Source organism: Crocuta crocuta, unplaced genomic scaffold (assembly GCF_008692635.1).
Source record: "Crocuta crocuta isolate KB4526 unplaced genomic scaffold, BGI_CrCroc_1.0 scaffold167, whole genome shotgun sequence".
NCBI lineage: Eukaryota > Metazoa > Chordata > Mammalia > Carnivora > Hyaenidae > Crocuta > Crocuta crocuta.
The window spans coordinates 2,676,868-2,685,071 of NW_027532406.1; the positions used below are offsets into that span (position 1 = coordinate 2,676,868).

Below are 8,204 nucleotides of genomic sequence, written 5' to 3' on the forward strand. Positions count from 1 at the left end.
GTCAGCACAGAGCCCGACGTGGGGCTCGAACCCACGAAGCGCGAGATCATGACCTAAGCGAAAGTCGGACGCTTAACCGACTAAGCCACCCAGGCACCCCTGTTTTTATTTATTTTTGAGAGAGCGAGCAAGCAGGGGAGGGGAAGAGAAGGAGAGGGAGAGAATCTCAAGCAGGCTCTGTGCTGTCAGTGTACAGCCTGATACGGGTCTTAATTTCACAAATTGTGAGACCATGACCTGAGCCAAAATCAAGATTCAGATGCTTAACCAACTGAGCCACTCAGGCATCCCTTGTGTGTATTTTTCAAAGGACAGTGTTGCCATAAGTTGGATTTCCCCCGAAATAAATCCTGAGACAAAGATTTGGATGCAAGTAATCCCAGAGGTTGGAAAGTGATTCCAGAAATCCAACCAGTGAAGGGAGTGAGAAGAAAGCCAATAAAAGTGCTTTGGGCAATTGGAGTTAAATCCCATTTGTTACTATCTGAGAAAAATGCTATTCAAAGTGTGGTCCATGGACGGCAGCATCATTATTTGGTGGGAGACTGGTTAAAAATGTAAACTCAAGAATCTGTGTCTTACTCATCTCTTTGGGTGATTCATATGTTAGTAAGTTTTGGGAAACACTACAGTGGATTCAGAATTGCCCCACTGAGCAGATTGAGGAACTGTAATATTTAGCCACCAAATCCCATCTTTCTTTGGTTACAGATTGCTTCTGGGAATTTTAACTCTGTTGGCACTTATAGGCAAAGAAATACACAGGTGTTTGAGGTAGGAGAGTATGGACCTGCACTATCTATCAAAGCTGTAGTAAGCTCTGGGGTGGGCTGAGGGAATACGGGTAGGGCATAGACAGGATCTGAATACGGGTTCACAGTTTTCATCAGATTTTCATGTTTAAAAATCTGTGAGCCCTACCCCAAAGTTAAGGACTGTATTCCTTTAACAAATGTTTACTGAGTGCCTACTGTATACCAGGTATTATGTGAGGCATCAGCCTCATAACTTTCATGTGACACAAAGATTTCATTCAACCATAAAATAATTATTAAGTGCCTATCCTTAAAGTTCGGGTAAAAAAAAAAAAGTCCAAGATCTGCTAGATAATAGCTCTGGAAGCCTAGAAACTTAATTTTTCCAAGCTCAGGGGCACCTGGGTGGTTGGTTAAGCATCCAACTCTTGATTTTGGATCAGGTTATTATCTCACGGTTTGTGAGATTGAGCCTTGCATCAGGCTGCAAACTGATGCTACCTCTCTCTCTGCCCCACCTTTGCTTGTGTTCTCTCTCAAATAAATAAATAACTAAAACCATTTTTTTCTAAGCTCAGAATGTCTGAACTCTTAAATATAACAAAAATCATGATGCAAGCTTATTAATTTATGGGGAGCTCAGGTTGGTTGTGAAATTATCTTCTCAGGAGAGAAGTCTACTTATTAAGTCAAATTATTATCAGAGGTTGAAATGGTGGTTTAATGTATTAAAGTGCACACTTGCACAGGATCCAGTAAATGGAATCCTCAAGGTTTGCTATGTCTTTGCCTGGACACTATTCTGTTAAAATCTTTTCTTCAAAAATGTTTCATACATTTGAATACCACAGTTCACAGAGGCCACATATTGGCAATAGAGCTAGCTGTTCATATTGCTCATAGACATTTTCTGTTTGCCATCACCGTGTTTTAAAACTCAGGAGCTCTGGGGACCTACCCTTTAGATAGGTGTTTGTACTCTCCAATGAGTCCTAGTTCCCACTACTACCTACTGTTTTACATTAATTCATCTTTTATTGTTAATTGTCTAACTTCCACAGTCATTTGAGTCAGCCACTTCAAGAATTTCTTCTACATAAAACACAGTGACCATAATACCATCCCCCTAAAGTTACCCAGATATGGTATTCCCTAGTCCATAGTCTAGAGCTTTCCTTTCCAGTACTAGTCAATAGTCATATGTAGTTACTGAGCTCTTGAAATGTGCCTAGTTCAAACTGAGATGCTCTGTAAATACAAACACTAAATTCTGAAGACTTAATATGAAAAAAGTAAAGTATCTCAATAACTTAAACATTTTTAAAAAATAATTTAAAAGATTGACTCCATGTTGAAATATTTTCAATATGCTGGGTTATATAACTAAAATTAATTTCATATATCTTATTTTAAAAAATGTGTCTACTAGAAATTTTAAGTTGTACAATGTGACTCCCAATATATTTCTACTAGACAGCATTGGTCTAGACTATGAGACCTATTCAGGGGCTTTGATGGAAGAAAATGCCCCTTATCCCTTATTCTTTCTGTTCTCTTATTTATTCTTTCCTGTTCACTCTCCTTGTTCAACATTTTTTTGTTGTTCTGTTTTTAAGAACAAGTAGTTCGATCTGTAACTGACCGTGAACAGTCAACTGAGATAACTCAGTCCTTTCCGACCAACCTCACCAACGTTCTGTAAATCCATCTCCTGTTCCAGATGCTTCTCAGTCTGCATATACAGTTGTCTGAGAGCAGAGAGAAAGCCCTACAACTAAGTTTTTTAAGGCAGGAATTAAGGATGTGTCCCCAGAGCTGCAAGCAAAAGTGCAAAGTTCAAGTCATAGACCAATGCGGTCCCCTTCCGCATCCAAGGCCAAACACCCGTGCTTTTTAAACCCGTGTTTAAAAAAACAAAACAAACAACCCCTTTTATTTCCTATTTTGGGCTGGTGAACTGATAGGGGTGGGGAACCAGGAATAAACAAATATTTCTGTGAAACCAAATACCATTCGCAAACCAGTGTGGGAAAAACAGATGAAAATTTCCTGAAGGAAGGTTATGAGGAGATGGTAAGGTCAACTTCCGGCATGCTCTCTCCATCTCTAACTCCTCATACAAAAGGAAGATACCAGGAAAACATAACTTCAACAGAAGGCGTCATTGCTCTAACTTTGAGGTACTTGGAGCAAAGAAGGTCACAACCCCAAAGCTGTTACAGTGTAGGGTTCACCTTACTAACTTCCCCCAGGTCAGTCTGTTCCTCCCTGCGACAGTTTCCCGACTCTCTCGCTCCAGATTCTTCCCTGCCCTCACCCAGTACCAGACCTTTCCAGGCCGCCCCTAAGACGCTTGGCGGCCGCCATTTTACACACCACTATCGCGAGATATACTTAGCCTTCTCGAGCCCGACTCGTTTACTTTCTTGCTAGAGGCTCTTCTCGGCTGTTCTCGCCGTTAGCTAAGGAAAGTGTCGCGAGAGCTGGTTGCCTTGGCTCCCTGTAGCTATAGCAGCCGCGGCGGTTAAGGATGCGGCGGCTGGAGCTGTGAGTGCGACACCCTCAGGGGGGCGGGGTCGGAGGTAACGGGGTGCAGGGGGTAGCCCTGGTGGTGGGGGTAGGTTGGGAGTAATGGGCCCGAGTGTGACGTGTTGGAGAGGACCCAGGTGAAGTGGGTTCAGGGACCTGGCGCAGGTCTGCACTAGGGCATTCGGAGGGCTAGAGCTGCCGTGAGGTCCAGTGGGAGGGACGGCGGTGTAGTAGGGTTCAAGGGGCAGGGGCCGGAGTGTTGGAAGGGTGTGTGTTGGCAGGAAGAGGGTTACGCGGCCTCAGAACTGGATAAAGGGACCGGACTACATCGAGGAGTAAGTGGGAATAAATGGGGTACCGCGAGGAGGACGGTATATTGAATGGGAGCACAGAGGTTGGGCCCGGTTTGCTTTGCACTGGTGGGGACCCGGGACGGTGTCGGACCCTTCGCGGCTCGCGGGGTACGCGGGACGCTGGTCTAGGTCTCCGCGCCAGGACCCGGGTCCTAAATGGCGTGGCGGGAATGGGGGCGTCCCGGACCTCCACCACCACTTGCCCCTTCCAGAGAAATCCGCTACGGACTATAAAATGTGGAAGCAGGGTCCTGGTGAACTAGTATTAGTTGGAAAGGTTCTTTCTGCGGAGAGACTGTTGAGTGGGATAATGAATGATTGCTGCTGTAAAATAAAGTGTGGGATGGGGGCGGGAGAGAAATTCTTTAGGAAAAAAACTAAGATGTGCTTCCTCTGGAGCGTATTGAGTTGGAAGAAGGGGTGTGTGTGCTGAGATCACGTTTCTTCCCAGATTCATTCAAGTATAGAATTCCTTTACGGTGTACTTATGGAATTACGTATGCAGTGTAAAACCAGTTTAGCTGATACAGTGAAAGAATGTGCAGCACGACACTTAAGTCTTCCACGCATGTAATTTAAAAAGTAAGGAAAGTGTTTCTACTGCTGCAGCAGCAGGCTGAACACTAGGGATAGTTTTAGTTAACTTGAATATAAAACCTAGTGTTCCCAAAGTGCGCATATTCAGGTTATTTGCTTTTTGAGAAACGGATAATGTTTTATTTTAGGAGACAGAACAAGTTTTGAATATCTGGTAATCTGGGAATAAAATGAGTCTCCCAGGAGTTAAAATCAAGGAGAGGGAAAAATATTTAGTTTCTGAGTTTCAGAACTGTTTTGTGGAGATGAGTTTGGACCACTTTGCTCTTGAACTCTTATTTCTACTGAAAACAATGGCTTCAATTCAGGCATAAAAATAATTACAAACTATCTGATAATTTTTCTTACTGTCTTTTGTAGGTGTAAATTTGCAGGGGATAACCTCTTTTGATTATGTAACTGGATTTTTCCATGTTGAGGTTCACAAATTCATTAATTAGAATAATGGCTTTTAAATCTTTCTGGCACTACCTTTGATGTGGTTAGTCTTTGAACCTATTTATTTGATATGTGTTAGACTAAAACTTTTAATTTGTAATATCAGTAGCTAAACTTTAAAGTAGAAGTGCCTTTCTGAGGCAAGATACAGCTTTATGTGGTTGGGTCCAAACGATTTCTGCATGAATCCATTAAGGAGCTTTACTGGGCTCCCATTATGTATAGAGACTGTGTAAGGCATTGAGGGGAGGGGTGAGATTAATTCATTCATTTATCCATTCAACAGACATTTACTGAGACCTATTTTGTATCATTACTAAGCCTTTAGGATACAAATACAAGTAAGCTTTGCTCTCTGCCTTGCAATGCTCAAAACCAAGCGAGAGTGACAGAGAAACAAGTAATTACAATGTAATAAACACAATATAGGGGTGTGTAGGTGGTTCAGTCTGTTGAGTGTCTGACTCTTGATTTGGCTCAGGTGGACTCTTGATAGATCCCATGGCAGGCTCCAAGCTTGGAGCCTGCTTGGGATTCATTCTCTCTCTCTCTCTCTCTCTCTCTTTCTCTGCCTCTATCCCTCTGCCCTTCCCCCCGCCACCCCACTTACATGTGGTCTCTCTCTCTAAAAAAAACAAAAAACAAAAAAACAAAAGCACAGTATATACACACAAGCTCTTGAAACAAGGATCTGGCCCTCATGAGTTTACCTAGTTGACAAGATTAAAAAGGAAGAAATAATTTTAAAAATTACAAAATACTAAGCAAATTCCAAACTATGCTGCATTAATAGAACACATGTTTCTCAGAAGAGATACAAGTTATAATGAAAGCATGAGAAAATTCACAACTCAGTTAATAATTTAAGTCTTTTTTGGTACTCTTAAAATATCACTGTATGTTCTTAAATCAATAATAAGCATGATAACTAACATTTGTTGAGTGATTATTAATGTGCCAGGCACATTATCTCATTTTATCTTTATAACATCCTGATCTTCAGCTGGTCCTAGTGCTTCAGTTTTAAAGACAAGAAAATTTAAGCTAAGAATTTTAAGGAAGTTGCTAAAGAGCACAGAGCTGTGTCTTTGTTCATACATTTTTCTCCCTCAAATGTTTATACGACTAATGGGAACTAATTTGAATATTAACATGATGCTAAATATGAGTTTGTGTTGTACAGAGAATTGAGTAAATTGCCATATTCATGTTGTATATAATTGTATAGGGAGCTATCCTTGGGAAAAATAGTTGTAACACGCAATTGTTAACATTTGCAGTCTTCTAGAAAGTGATCATTTTAATAATAGAAATGATTATCTATATTCATATGCAGCACAGAGCAAATGTTATTACAACAATTTAAGAGATTTAAGCATTTTTTTTTTTTTAAATGTTTTATTTATTTCTAGGAGAGAGAGAGAGAGACAGCGTGAGCAGGGGAGGGTCAGAGAGAGAGGGAGTCACAGACTGAAACAGGCTCCAGGCTCTGAGCTGGCAGTCAGCACAGAGCCCGACGCGGGGCTCGAACCCACGAACCGCGAGATCATGACCTAAGCGAAAGTCGGACGCTTAACCGACTAAGCCACCCAGGCGCCCCGAGATTTAAGCATTTTTATACTGCTTTTTTTGTATTGAGAAAAATATATACATGTCACATGTATTTATATATTTGCATTCAGACTTTTTTAAAAAGTTTATTTATTTTGAGAGATCATGCATACAACGGGAGGGGAGGGGAGGGAAAGAGAGAGTGGGGAGAGAGAGAGAGAATTCCAAGCAGGCTCCACACTGTGAGTGCAGAGCCTGATGCAGAGCTTGATCTCACAAACTGCAAGATTATGACCTGAACTGAAATCTGAAATCAAGAGTCAAATGCTTAACCCACTGAGCCACCCAGATGCCCCAAGCCTAGAAGAACTTTTAAATGACTTGCCAAAGTCACCAGCTGAAATGTCCCAAGTGTCCTGATTCCTAATTAAATATTTCTTCTACTGTACCACATTGCCAAATTATATTAATAATTGCTATGCATTGAGTTATAGATGCTCTCAGCTAATTTCAAGAAACCAGTGTTGTCAAGAGGCTATTGGTAGATGAGAGTACAAACTGATGATTTGTTTCCCGTCTACTGTACTTATACTTCCTACTTATTTTTTTTAATTTTTAAAATGTTTTATTTATTTCTGAGAGAGAGAGAGACAGCATGAACAGGGGAGGGTCAGAGAGAGAGGAAGATACAGAATTTGAAACAGGCCCCAGGCTCTGAGCTAGCTGTCAGCACAGAGCCTGATGCGGGGCTTGAAACCACGAACCGTGAGATCATGACCTGAGCCAAAGTCGGATGCTTAACCCACTGAGCCACCCAGGCGCCCCTATACTTCCTACTTATACTTAGGATAAATGTATAGTTTATTCAGAGGCTTCTTACATTTGTTTTATTATATTATTGTGTCATTTTTCTGTGTCTAGCTGCATTATTGACCCATGTTAATAAATGTTTACGTGCCTTAAGAAAAGTGGAGGGGGGGTGCCAGGGAGGCTCAGGTGGTTAAGTGTCCGAGTCTGGCTCACATGATCTCAGGGCTTGTGAAGTTGAGCCCTGCATTGGGCTTTCTAATGTCAGTGATCTCTCTTTGGATCTTCCATCTCTCTCTTTGCCCCTCCCCAATGAGTACATGCATGTTCCCTCTCTTACAAAAATAAATAAACATTAAGAAAAAAGTGGAGGGATACAATTCTGTTGTAATACCTAATATTCTTAAGAAATACATACAGATTTGAAGGTGAGTCAGGTGAGGTTTTCATTGAGTTGACTTTCTGCAGCAATCCCTCATCTATAGGCTCCACTAACATATGAGTGTGAATGAAATTCTGTTTTCTAACACCGTTTAACTAGTTGGGCTGGGTGCCCATGTTTTTTATGTGAATTATTTTTAGACATTGAGACATTTTTTTCTAAGAGGTTTAGAGTAAGAGTGAGATGAGAGGAAGAGCCTTGAGGGCAGAGCATGGACCTTCTGCCTCAGAGGGTTGAATACTGAAAGAGTAATTGCCTATGTGTAAAGAGGATAAGGTCGAAAAGTATTCTTTAACTCTGAATCTCCACAGGATAGCCTGAAGATCTTTTTCTCTCCTTTTATTCACATACCCTCTGGAAAGGTTCTATCCGTTTATACTCCTCCAGGGATGTGTGGGAAAAAGTATTAATTTCCCAGCACTTATATCAGCAATAGTAAATAGACATTGAACAAACTAAAAACAGTTTACATGATAGGTGAAAAGTGATATTGCACTTTAAATTTCCATTTCTTTGTGAAGTTGAACGTTTTTCCATATTTATTTTTCTTTCTTGAATTCAATGTTGATGTCTTCTTTAAAAGACTTAAAATTAAAAAAAATTTTGGGGCGCCTGGGAGGCTCTGAGCTGTTAGCACAGAGCCTGAAGCCGAGCTCGAACTCACAAACTGCGAGATCATGACCTGAGCCGAAGTTGGATGCTTAATTGACTGAGCCATCCAGGTGCCCCTTA

The 8,204-nt window shown here is 41.2% G+C and overlaps 1 protein-coding gene across 1 annotated transcript in view; it reads left to right on the forward strand.

Annotated features, from left to right (window-relative positions):
• The first annotated feature begins 3,221 nt into the window (after positions 1 to 3,221).
• USP54 (ubiquitin specific peptidase 54) overlaps positions 3,222 to 8,204 on the forward strand; it is a 128,407-nt gene continuing 123,424 nt past the window's right edge. Inside the window, exon 1 of the mRNA XM_077778699.1 lies at positions 3,222 to 3,302. The gene's annotated coding sequence lies outside the window, so the exon portion shown is untranslated. The remainder of the gene's footprint in view (positions 3,303 to 8,204) is intronic.